At 40.3% G+C, this 13,984-nt stretch overlaps 1 non-coding gene across 1 annotated transcript; it reads left to right on the top strand.

Moving 5' to 3' along the window:
- Positions 1-13,415: 13,415 nt before the first annotated feature.
- Positions 13,416-13,553, top strand: LOC115297323. The gene has a single exon (XR_003911409.1). It is a non-coding gene; the product is annotated as a small nucleolar RNA SNORA68 (small nucleolar RNA).
- The last annotated feature ends 431 nt before the right edge of the window (positions 13,554-13,984 follow it).

Genomic DNA, 13,984 nt, shown 5'->3' on the forward strand with positions numbered 1-13,984 from the left:
TCTGTCGGTTAAGTGTCCGACTTCAGCTCAGGTCATAATCTCACAGTTTATGGATTCGAGCCCTGCCTTGGGCTCTGTGCTGACAGCTCAGAGCCTGGAGCCTTCTTCAGATTCTGTATCTCCCTCTCTCTCTCTGCCCCTCCCCCACTCACACTCTGTGTCTCTCTCTCCTCAAAAATAAATAAACTTAAAAAAATTTTTTTAAGTAAAAATAAAGAATAAGTTAAAATGGTGGCAGAAAATATGGGTGAATTCCCTGCTAACCTTGGCATAGAAAAGGCTCTTACATCATTGAAAATAAAGAAGCCAAAAAATTAAAGAAGGTAAGTTAAATTACATAATTTCTTTTTAAAAACAATCCATTTGCATGGCAAATGAAGATAAACAAAGTAAATGACAAAATGCTAAACTGGAAAGAAATTGTAAATCATATCAATGACAAATACTGTTCTCCTGAAGAGATAATGTACTCCTTAGGAGCCCACAGAAATTAACGAAGATTAGGAATAATCCAATAGAAAAATGAGCAAAGTACATGAATAGACATTTCACAGGAAAAGAAATATTCATAGCCAAATAGAATAGAAATTGATATGATCAATACAAATGAAAACTACATTACCATGAAGGGCGAAATGGTCCAGTCCCTGCGGAGAAAAGTCTGGCAATACTTGCCAAAGCTATGGTCTAGTGTTCCCTGGACCTGGCCATCACACATCTGACCATCTTTCCTACAGGCACATCTGCACACATAGTAAATGAAGATGTACAAGGCCACTTATTGTGGCGGAGCTTGGACAGAACCCAAAAAAACCATGGGACATTTACATAACTAATACGATGCAGCTGTAAAAACATAATGAAAACATTTTAGAGAGCGATGTCCAGCTGTATATACTGTTAAGTAAGGAAAACCAAGTACACAACAGTATATATTATATGCTACATTTTGTGTAATGAAATGAAGAGGACAGGTAAAAATATATTTTATTCTTATCTTTTTGCGAGTGCATAAAGGAATATTGGAAAAAGAAATGTCAACAAACCAAAACTAATACAAAGAGTAGGGAGTTGAGAGGACAGGACAGATGGGAACAAATGCGGAGTGAACTTTCTTGTGTGTACTTTTTATATCATTTTGATTTTTGAATCATGTAAATGTGTTACCCACTTGGAAAAAAATACTGTGTTCTTTGAAACAAAGGATTGCTTTGCATTGCAAATAAGTCAAAGAGCAGGGCCTTGGACCCAAACAAGAAAGTTCTTAGTTTCCACACTTTAAACATGACTCTTACAGCAGTTTTCTTCTTTGGAACATGACTTTTTAAGCTGTTTTTTTTTTTTTCATAATGGGATGAGTCATGGTAGATTTTTACATTTAATCTCAAAATGTTTCCCTCCTCGCACACTCACGCATTCACACCGTACCCCCGCCAGTCATGCCCTTCTCTCCCTCGCACCCCAACCCGGCTCAGCCATGTGCCCACTGCGTCAGTGGCCATCATCTACCAGCCTCCTCCAGAGCTCTGACCCAGCTGCATTCATGCTTCGTCACCCTTGTGTTCAGTTTGTACCAGAAGTGAACCCAAAACATCAAAAGCCCTCACCCTCATACCTATTTAGGATCCCATAAAAAGGAAAATAAAATAAAGCTTCAATGTAACCAAAATACTTTGACAATGACTTGGAACAAAATTATGAAGTGAGGGTTGTCAATGATCCTCTGCCATTTCTGTGCTGTCTTCAGTAGGGTGCTCAGCCCCCGCTTGCTGCCCACCGCCATATTGTAACCCATCATTAACAAGAAGAGTGCCACTGTGGTGGGCCCAACATAAGGTAGCTGCTATTGTTATGTACTGATTTCTTCTCTCTTTCCCTTAATCCATTTACTGCTTAAGAAAGCTGTTATTACTTCCCACTTTTATAAGGTGACTTGAACCGGAGGCACAGAAAATTAAGTAAATGCCCAAATTAATATTTCAAGTATAGTTGACCCTTAAACAATACAGGTTTTGAATTGTGGGGGCCCACTTATATGCAGATTTTTTTGGCAAATGCAATATAGTACTGTAAATGTGTTTCCTCTTTTTTTTGGTTTTCTTAATAACATTTTCATTTCTCTAGCTTACTTTATTATAAGAATACAGTATGTAGTATATATTCAAGATGTGAGTTAATTGGCTGTTATCCATCAAGAATAGGCTATATAGAAACCAACTTGGTAATAAACTATTCAGAAAAAAGAAATAAATATAGAACACCTACTAAAAAAGAAGAATAGGCTATTAGTATTTAAGTTTGGGGGAGTCAAAAGTAATACACAGATTTTCAACAGTGTAGGTTGTCAGCGCCCTTAACCCTTGAGTTGCCCAAGGGTCAACTGTTCTCAAAGTAGCAAAATCAGGATGGAATCCAAGTATGTCTTGTGCCTAAGCAGACCTCTCTCATCTGACCCATATTTACACAACCCCCATTTTCTCTTCATGAAGAAAGGAAGATTTCTCTCTTTGAGTTGCCTAATTTCTTAGGGGGATATTGTTGTGGAAATCAATGTGGGAAATTAAATGTGCTCGAGTAAGAATGGATGATAAAGGTTTACTGACAGCCAATCATCATAGCTAAGGTTATTCAGCACTTACTATACACTAGACACAGCAAAATGCTTTGTTTATGCAATATTTTAGCCTTTATCACATTTTTAGAAAGTAGGAATTATAGTCACTTTCATTTTATAAATAGACATTTAAGCTTGGAGGACTGGACATTCCCAGGTGAGAAAGTGTCACATCCTGAATGGACCACATCTCGAGCCTGGCACATGGCCATCATACCCTTATCCCTCAGTCACACCTCCAAAGACACTTGTAACTAAAGAAAGCAGCCTTGGAAATCACAGCTTTAGCCCCAAGAAATAAATGTATGCTAGTGATCTTCTAGTCTCCAGTGCATGAAGTAGCCTTCTTGCCTAGGCTTTCCATCCATACATATCTTCTCTGACCCTGGGTGCCTTGGTTCCCTTGAAATCAGACATAAGTTGAGTTCCTGTAGTGGATCAGAATAAGAATTTTTTTCTCCTTAGGTCTCAAGGGATTCATGGTAGATGCCTCCAAGAAATGATACCCCCATCCAGACAAGTTGCATCCCCACAATATCTGGTCGGTCAGCACGTCCCAAGGCTGGTTAGTTCTCTTTTTCAGCCCCAAACCATTTTTTTCAACACTTTCTTTTTTATTTTTTTATAAAATATTTTTTAAAGTTTCATTTATATTTTTATTATATATATTCTATTTATATATTTTAAAGTTTTATTTACACCGCATCAGGGGCTCAGACTTATGACCCCAAGATCAAGAGTCTCATGTTCTTCCTACTGAGCCAGCCAGGCACTCCCTTCCAACTCTTTGTAAGTATAGTTTTCCCTGCTGGTCAGAGAGAGGTTGTACAAATAACCCCAGGAGGGCCTTTCCTCAAGAATGTCCCAGGGAACTTTAAGTCCATAAGATGTTTTGCCTCTTCCCCGAAGTGTAATTTAAATATTTTGGGAAATTCTCTAGAATGGTGTCACCCATGCATTTTATCTTACTAGAATTTAACTATACTCACCTCACACACAAAAGAAGAAGAAAGTGTGGGGGTGGGCAGGTCCCCCCATTTCAAACTAGACTTGGTCTCCACCATCAAAGGAATAGAGACATCGCCATTAAAATGCAAAGAGAAACAAAAACATTAATTCTTTGCTCTTGTAATTCCTTCAGCCGAGCTATATTCTTAAAGGTAGTTCCCCTCCTCGTAAGCAACTATAATTATTTGAAGGATCATTCTGACTGTATACTATTTATGCCTTTTTAAAATCTCTTTAGTACAGGCCATTCTCCTACTTCTATAAATTTAAGGTTTATTGGAACATAGGCACACCTTTGTTTATATATCATCTGTGGCTCTTCTCATGCTACGACAATAGAGTTGAGTAGTTGGGACATACACCATATGGCTCTTGGAGCCAAAAATATCTATTATCTGGCCCTTTAACAAACAAACAAAAAGGCCAACCCCTGCTTTAGAACATCACCCTGTGCAAAACATGACCCCACTGTAGTGGTTGTGGGTTTTATGATAGAATTAAAGCAAGAGTTTCCATTAGGATCTGGTGCCTCAGTTTTGTTGACTGAGCTTTTAGCCACTCCTCTGTAACCCTTTCTAAACTTCAGCTTCTTTGTCTATAGAGCAATATCCATAAGAATAACACTGGTTCATAGGGTTGTGAGCATTCAGAGAGCTACCACATGTAAAGTGCACACATACTACTAAAGAAAGGAAGCAAGTCCTCAAAGGTATCAGTTATTATTATCAATATTATTCTTGATAATATTATCAATATTTTGATTAAGATTAGTGAACATGTTAGCATAGTTAAGAGTCGAAAAAGAATTTTAGAAATAGAAAGTTTTACTTTGTTTACTCTATCATTTCCCAGCATTCTATGACCAGAATATTGGCCTTTCCAATGTTCTCTGGCGACCCTCCAGAAATACTGCCCTGCCTCTAGTCATTGGTGGGAAGAGTTTGTCTTCCTCCAGGTCTTGCCTCCCCTCTTTTCTCTTTACCTTTCTGTCATCTCTTGCTCCTCATTTTTTTTCCTTCTGTGGTCCAGCTCTTCCTCTGAAGTGCTTAATATTTTAGGCCTCAATGTTTTCTTATCCCTCATTTCCAACTCCCAGCCAACGGAATGCCAGCCAGTGTGTAGATGAGCTAGTCTTTGCTAATAGATTAGCGTCTGAGGATGATACCCCTTTGCATTCTAATAGGACCTTCTGGACACATTGATGCCTTACCCAGAGGAATCATTTCACTCAATCCAAGAACCTAAGGCATCGGAATAGCCAGGTAAGAAAAAGATGCTAGGGCAAGGGGCCATTCAACACTTTTCCATATGTAGTACACATCTGTCTATAAATAGACTAGTCTAAGATAATAGCTAAAGGAATATCTGGGCACTTATTTGATTAAGGAAGGTAGGGAAATAACTTGGAAACAAATCCCCATCCCCACATGGATGTTGACACTGCCCGCTTCAACTGGCTAATGCAACCTCCACCTCTGCTTCATAGCATTTCAACATATTCTGCATTTCTTCATGCCGGTTCACCTCTGCCAGACAGTTACCTCCTGAATAGCAAGTATCATGTCTTGTACATCTTAGTTTCTCCAAGTGATAGAGATCTTTGTGGTAATAGGAAGGAAGGTAAAGAGGATGGGAGGGAGAGAGGAAGAAACTTTTTTACCAGCCTTGGGACTTTCTCCTCACTGAGTTTTTCTTTGCTTAAAGGTTCCTTTGACTTGGTTTCATTTCATAACTCGGGGAGAGGGTATTTGATGTGAGATGACAGTTGATGCAGATGGTATAAATAAATGGCAGTTTAAAGTTCTTGGACTTGACCATAATCTGGTAAAGACGCATGCCCTGGAAGAGTCGTAAGATCCAGGATGTGAAATGGTGATTGCCTCCCTATGTAGTCGACCCTTGATGTTTTCCCCATAAAGGCACCTGATACAAGCTGGGCTTCTCCTTAGGAATTTGAAACTTTGGTGGTAATCCCAAGCACTGACATTCCATTGATGAGGAAACCAAAACTCAGAAAGATTAAATGCCTATTCAAGTCCCCACAGTTAGTAACGTGGTAGACCTTGAATCCAAATTCAAATGTTAGACTCCAAAACCCCTTCTCTGTTTGCTACAAACACTATCTCTTGAAATAATTTTGAAAAGATTATTTTAGCCATTTCTGAGAGGAAATCAGGCTCTCTTTCCACACCAAACCCATATTTAGTAATACAGGCACATCTTTAAATGTCTCTGAAAGGAAGACTAAAGCATAGGACATGCTCACCTAATGAATTCAATACTTTATTATGATCTTGACCAATTTTTATAACATGCATTACTCTAGAATCAACAAAAATGGGCATTCCTGACCATTCTGCATCGGAACACTCATTTTTCCATTTTTTCAGTGTTTGTGCACCTATACCAGATGGATAGCTCCTATGAAGGAAGGATCATGTACTATGTCCCTGGAGCCGCCAGGAGCAAAAGCAGAGTCTGGGCCTATTTTCCTTCCTTCTCTTCTACAGGTGAGGAGGTAAACTATATTCACTTCCTAAAAATTCTTCCTATGTTACCTTGTCTGATGGGCCTGACCTGTGTTTAGAACACAATCTGAAAGAGGAATTACAATATTAGAAAAGGAACAGGACACAGTACTAAGTAGCTCACTGGATCAGCAATGTTTTATTAAACACCAGGTTAGTGCTGGAGACACAGAGAGAAACAAGAAGACTGCTCACACTTAAGTTGCTGGGGGGATAGAGAGAGAGGTAAAGTAAGAATCACAGCCTAATGAGATAAAATGACTTGAGGAAACACAGGGGTGCCATGGTACAGAGCAGTGGTCTTTGATTTGGAGTGTATGTCCCCAGGGCATAGCAAAACTTCTGAAGGGCATGTGGATACAGATAGTTCAGAATAGATATTCAGATTCTCAACATCCATATTTCTTTCTTCTTAAAGTTCATCTGCTTGAGAACCTCCTTTTGGTAAAAGTAAAATGTTGCATTTCTTTTCAAACATAAACAATATTCTCACATTGTGATGAAAATCTGGGGAGATACTAAAGTGGGTATGGAGGGCAAAGGAAAAAACAAGAAATTGCAGTAGATAAAATTCCTAATTGTTAAGGAAATACTTGTCCATGTATTTTTTTTCTCCAAAGGATGATGATGATGGCTGCCAATAATATGGTATACTTTTTCTCCATTGGATTCATTTAGAAAGTCATGTAACGTTTTCATTGAAATCTACTCTTTAGAATACAGCAGAAATTACAACAGTGACCACTGTTTAAGCTTATGATGAATAATTACAGAATATCAAACTGAAAGTACACAAAGCAGCACATAGTTTTTTAAAATGATTTTAGGTGGGGCACCTCGGTGGCTCAGTCAAATGCCTGACTTTTGCTTTGGGCTCAAGTCATGATCTTGTAGCCATTGGATTCAGCTCCCCAGCAGGCTCTGTGTTGGACACGAAGCCTGCTTGGGGTTCTCTCTCCCTCTGCTCCTCCTTCCACTGGCATGTTCTCTCTCTCTTTTTCTCCCTCTCTCTCAAAAATAAATAAATAAATAAATAGAATAGAATAGAATAAAAAGGGGACTGGAGGAGACAGTGACTGAGCAGCTGGGAAGGGCTAATGGTGGCTGTCATGGTGGAGCACGGGAGAACTTTCCGGAGGGAACCAGCATGTACCACGCCTCAGAGGAAACAGAGAGCCTGGAATGTTTAGATTGGGCAGTCATACAGCTTAAACACAAGCAATTGGTGGAAAATGAAGGTGGGAAGGATGATAGAGAATCACCTGAAGAAGAAACAACCTACCTTAGCAATGCCACTTCATTCTCTTTGTCATGAGTCTGGGCCCGGGGTGATGGTTGAAATGGACTTGAGCCCCGAGAACCTGGGGTTCTATCCCAGCTCCATTTCTATGATCTGTGAAAAGTTAGACACATAGTCTTCTGGGTTGTTATTTTGGTAGATGCCAAAACTGCAAAACAAGGAACATTCAGAGTACTTCATAGAACTGTTCTAAAAATTAAGTAAAGAAAACCTAGCATAAGGCATTTGGCACAATGCCTGTTATATAATAAGCACAAGGAAAAAAATGTCTATTTCTATTATTTCTAATACTTTAATCTGATCCTATCATCCTCTGCTTCAAATCTTTGAATTGTTACTTTTTGCCTTCATAATAAAAAGCCAAACTCTCTAAAGTTATCTGAACCTCCCCTCTTCCTATGTTTTAGTGGAAACACCTATCCAGCCCTCTCCCCAGAAAGGAAATGAGAAAAGTCATGAAGTAATATCACCATGAGCAAGTTAAACTGTCACAGATGATACTGCGTGAAAGGGCCTAGTGACCTCCTCTAAGTCAAGAAATCAGGGACTCCGTCCCCACGCGCAGCTCTGCCCCCCACCTGCTCTCTGCTCTCCTAGTCGTGCTCCATTCAGTTAGTGCTTGGCGTGGCAAAACTTTGTTGAACTCATTCTAAAATGAGGCAGAAGAGAGGCAATGTAATCCAATTCTGGAATGACAGGTCTTTATTGAGAGATACTCAGTACAGTGAAATAGAGAGAAGGAAAGTTAACAAGTGATTTTGAAATATGTGGTTGGAATTGCCCCAATCAAAATACCTTTTGGTTCATTTTTAGTCCTTTTTTTTTCTATTTTATTTTATACTATTTGAGAGAGAAGCTTTTCAGGTGGGGACAGAGCAGCCATTATCATTACACTTATCCTGTCTTTCAGTGTAGCCTCCCCACGTTCCTCTCTCTGCTGGCAGGGAGGAGGCTATTAGCTTTGTCTCACAGATGACTAGAAGGCCTGGAACCTAGCATTTGTAATGTCCTGACCCTACTCACAGTTCTCTGCGTCTGTATGCTCAGGTGTGTGTGTGTGTGTGTGTGTGTGTGTGTGTGTGTGTGTAGAGGGTGTTCAGAAGGAAAGTGGCAGAAGTCATTATCTCTGCCTCAACAAATGTCATATGTCACCATGATACTCAGACTATGACAATAAACATGGAGAGACAGAGGACACATTTCTGATACATCCTAGGAGTTTAATCTAAGGAAATTAATATCTGATGAAGTGAAACAAAGGAGGTAAAATAGATATCTAAGAAAATACCCATATCTCTAGCTTTGGTGACTAAATGGATAGCTATACCATTCATTGAGGCAGGAGTTATGGGCTTAGTGATTTAACTTATGTGTTTGAGGTCCTTCCACAAGATAGTTAAATGGAGAATGTTAGTAGGCAGCTAGATATATGGGTCTGAAGAACAGGTGTGAGATCAGAGCTTGGGGTACAGAATAGGTTGTAATTAAAGCTGCTAGCTATTGACAAGCTTACCTAGGTAAAGTAGCTGGTGCTAAGAAAAGGAGAACAAAGACAAGCCTATGAAATTGCATCATGTAAAGATAAGAAGCCACAAAAGAATCAACAGAAGGTTAGAGTGAAAACCAGAGAGAATATTATCTGAGTAACTAATAGAAAAATGAGAGTCAAATGGGAAAGAGGTGGCGAACAGGACTCATTCATTCACTGATTCATTCATTCGTCAAATAATGAATGCCTAATAAGTGCCAGTGATTGTTCTGATGTTGGGGACAGAGGTAAATATGAAACTATCTTGCTCTCAGGGAACTTTGTTTATTGAGTAAGACAGACAAAAAAAGACACTTACAGTATAAGATATAAGGAACAAATGAGGGTGATCTGTGATGACACAGGTATGCCTGAGCCTTAGGGACAGCACTTTCAGTGGGGTGACAAAGGCAAGTATAAGAGTATGCAGCTGTTACATTTAAGAAACTTGATTCAGCAATAGCACTGCTAGGGATTTACCCAAGGGATACAGAAGTGCTGATGCATAGGAGCACATGTACCCCAATATTCATAGCAGCACTGTCAACAATAGCCAAATCATGGAAAGAGCCTAAATGTCCATCAACTGACAAATGGATCAAGAAGATGTGGTTTATGTATACAATGGAATACTACATGGCAAGAGAAAGAATGAAATCTGGCCATTTGTAGGAAAGTGGATGGATCTCGAGGGTGTCATGCTAAGTGAAATAAGTCAGGCAGAGAAGGACAGATACCATATGTTTGCACTCATAGGTCTAACAGGAGAACAGGAGAAACCTAATGGAGGACCAGGGGGAGGGCAAGAGGGAAAGAGAGTTGGGGAGAGAGAGGGACACAAAACTTGAGAGACTATTGAATTCGGAAAATGAACTGAGGGTTGAAGAGGGGAAAGAGGTGGTGGTGATGGAGGAGGGCACTTGTGGGGAAGAGCACTGGGTGTTGTATGGAAACCAATTTGACAATAAACTATTTTTAAAAAAAAGAAACTTGGTTCTCAGCAAATAAGACACTGAGAGTGATAACTAAGGATGAATATGGGTGGGGAGAAGTGTTATTTTTGGAGATAGAAAGAAATAACTTGGGTTTATTCAAGAAATGGAGAGATAAGAGATCAGAAATTTTAAAAAGATTAATTGATCTACAAGTTCTCTGGGGGAAGCAAGGGAGGGGACAGGTGGGGAGGAGATTGGATTCCAGAATACAGGTTGACCAAGTAGTTCTACAGGGAATGAAAACCTGTCTTTCATAGAGACAGCTATCAAGAAGAGAATGGATGGATGGATGGATGGATGGATGGGCAGATAAACTTTGAAACCATAATGATAGTTTTTTAAGTGTGAGAAATGACCAATCAGCAGATAGAATTATTAATCACATCTTTCCTCCAACACACACACACACACACACACACACAAAACAACAGTTGAGTAAACAGATTCACTTGAATGAGCAACCTCAAAGGCCTTTCAAAAAATCACATCAACTTTGCTGGAAATACTTTAATCAGCAGGCTGATACATGGGAACTGGGTTTGTGGGGGCTCTGCTGGGAAGTGCTTGATTGCCTAGGCCACAGTCCTCCAGAAGAGGGGGGCTTTCTCATATCAGCAACCATGAGGCACAAAGGTCACCAGGCCTAAGGAAGCAATGCATCCATTTCCTCCCCACACGTTTCCTCTGTAACATTAGCACTCAGCCCTCTGCTGCTGCTGCTTTCTCGAAACTTGTTCCTTGAAGGTCACCAATGACATCTTTATTGCTAATTCAAATCGCCTTTTCTTCCACCTTATTCTCATCATCCCCCATGTTCTATTGTTTATCAAAGTCATTTCAGTGACGCTGACACAATTGACCTCTTTCTGAAGCCCTCTCTGACTTCCATGACACTGCAGTACTGTGATTTTCCTCCTACTTATGAGTAAAGGGTAATTCCTAGAGGATGGAAAAATAACATTAACAGTGTAATTCAATGAAGGATGTATTTGTGTTTGTTCTCAAGATGGTTGTAAGGCCCAGCAAAATCCGACCTCCTCTCCTGTGAATCTGCACTCACTCCATCCCAGTCACACTGTTTTCTCTGTCTTCTTGTTAACTCACCAGACACACTGTTAGCTTTTCCTCTGCCTGCTGTGCTCTCCCCTCTGATAGCCTTATGGCTCACTCCTGCACCTCTGTGTATCTGTTTACTACATTTTTTGAGAATATTTAATTCTGCACAGAAAGTTATGAAAAACAATGAGAAGGATAAAGATACGCTAAGTATAGTAAGTATTCTATGAGACGTGTTAAAGATAAACTTAAAATGAGATATATGATTTTTAAAGCATGGAATAATCAAAGGTGTTAAAGATCAAGTAGTAAGGTACTGATCATGCCATCTGCAGGTTGGTAGCTATGTAATCTCAAATTGGCCACCCCTTGGTGATATGCGTTACAGTCCCCACTCTGGCTCCACATGTCTTCTGCCCAAGAGAACCAGAAAAAGCTCATAGCTGCTCAACAGGCTTGTACGTGAGCCATAGCCCTTGGTCAAGAATACTTAGCCTGAGTCCCTCTGATAGAGCAAGTGTATGTTGGCCCCAGGCACTTTCTATCTGTTCCGGCCCTGGGTTAAGTTCAAGTCTGGTCCTTATAACCTCATTATGAGATAGAAGGCTTGTGGGGGGGGGGGGAATATTAATATCACATAACCCAGGGCTCCTATATTGTAGCTTCTACCTGCTTATACATTACCTTAAGTACGTTAATCTATACCATTTCTTTCCTTCTGCTGCTCTCCATGTGTTTCACTTTGATCTGATCATCTATGTGATTGAAGCATCTGAATTTGGTCTGTGAATCTTTCTGCTCCACAACAGAACAGCTGCCCTGGTACTTGCATGTTCCCACCAAGTCAAGGTCATTTCCCCCAACAACCTTCTCCGGGTCTTTGTTTAAATGTCACCTTCTCAATGAGGCCCACCTTGACCACTCTATTTAAAGTTGCAATTCCCATCACCAGCCCCCTTATTCTACTCTATTGGTTTTTTCCTCATTAGCAGATAGCATTTCCCAATATTTGTCATTTACTTATTTGTTATGTTCATTGCTTATCGTCTGTGTCTCCCATAGAATATAAATCCTCTTGGCTTTTGTCTGTCATTCAGTTATAGACCACATTCATATAACAGTGTCTGAAAAATAATAATCACTCAAAAATAGTTGTGTTGAGTTGTCACACACCAGGTACGAGTTAAGGAAATGATGTAAGTGCTGACATACAGGTTGGTCTCACAAAGATGTGAACTCAGCATCAATGTCAGCATTGAGCACCAACAATGATGAAAAGTTTACAGTGCACAGCCCCAGGAAAAGGCTAAACAACCAAGAGTAATTTCAGTGGAGAAGACAAGAATGAAAGAAAACTCTAATAACAATCTTTGGATGTGTAGGAAAATGTTGAGTGGAGGATTAGCTTTTGTCTCCTTTATCTAGTGGATTATTAGATGAAATAGAGGGTTCATAATGGGTTTTATCAAATTAACTTTTTTGAGAACAGCTCTTTCAACATTTAGCAGAAAATTCCACTGCTAGTAAGGGCTAAAGAGACAATTAAGTAAAGCAAGAGGAGGGTAATAAAATAGGGCATGGTGTGGATTTGTGAACTGGAAAGCCCACTCACCCATTAAAATCGACAGCAATCCTCCTTGGCTTCAGTCAAAAGTTGGGATACAAGAATGTAGGCCCAATGTTGCCATGTTCAAGAATGTTAGAAATCCAAATTCTTTTTTTTTTAATTTCTCAATTTTCACAACTCTGAGTTGAACAAAATATACCATTTTGGCCTGACAGCTTATGACATCTGGATTATACTCAAGACCCTCTGACATTCCTTGTCAGCCTCCCTTTCCAACCTACATGATTCTTGTTCTCTGCATGGGTCTTCTGCTCCTTCTAGCTGCCTCTACCCTATACTCTCCACACCCTCACTCAGCCATGCTGCTCCTCAGATTACCCCAGATGAAACTGAACCCACCCCTGCCCATCTTTCTATTCCATCTCTCTAATTCTTCACTTCTCAAATCAAGACCCACCATACCCCAGCAATTTCTCAATGACTCTAGGCTACAGCAATGTGTCTTGTAATTTTTATGGCTTTTGAAATACATCAGCCCTGGGACATTAGACACCTTTCCTATGTACATGTGTTATTCCCCTAACTAGATCTTCAAGAGTTAGTGGCACGTTCGAGAGCATGCACAGTCCTTGGTGTTGGAAAGATCAGGTTTAGTCTGGCCTTTGCCACCTACTATTAATGTAACATTGAGCTAGGGACGTGAACCCCCATGCTGTTTCTTCACCTACAGAATGCAAATAATACTTCTTCATTGAGATCCTGCAAAATTTGATGAAGAAATGAATGGAAAGTAGACATTCTCAATGGATAGAAATGTGTCTGGCACGTAATAAGAATTCCACCAGCGCTGTTCCTCATAACAGCAGTTTAAACAGAGGTGCTGACAGAAAGTGGATCTTGTCGCCTTTGGGGGGCTGTGGCCATGCCCCTCAAAGTGAATTTGGAGGTTCTACACCCCTGCTGGCACGTGCCTGTTGGGGTCCTTCTGGGTCAGCACTTGCAGACCCCCTGCGGTACACACTCACCCTGCCCCCTCCCACAGGCCGAAACATGGGCGCCCGGCACCGCGCCCGCGCCCACTCCATCCAGATCATGAAGGTGGAAGAGATTGCAGCCAGCAAGTGCCGCCAGCCCACCGTCAAGCAGTTCCACGACTCCAAGATCAAGTTCCCACTGCCCCACCGGGGTCCTGCGTCGCCAGCACAAGCCACGCTTCACCAAGAGGCCCAACCTTCTTTTAGATGCAGAGCCTCCCTGGCCCTGAGTTTGCTCAAATAAACTCCTTGTGGAAACCAAAAAAAAAAAAAAAAAAAAGAAAAGAAAAAAGAAAAAAGAATTCCATCAGCTTTGTTTTCATTTCTATGAAAAAAAATTTCTATGATTGATGT

This window comes from Suricata suricatta, chromosome 7 (genome assembly GCF_006229205.1).
Source record: "Suricata suricatta isolate VVHF042 chromosome 7, meerkat_22Aug2017_6uvM2_HiC, whole genome shotgun sequence".
Taxonomy (NCBI): Eukaryota; Metazoa; Chordata; class Mammalia; order Carnivora; family Herpestidae; genus Suricata; species Suricata suricatta.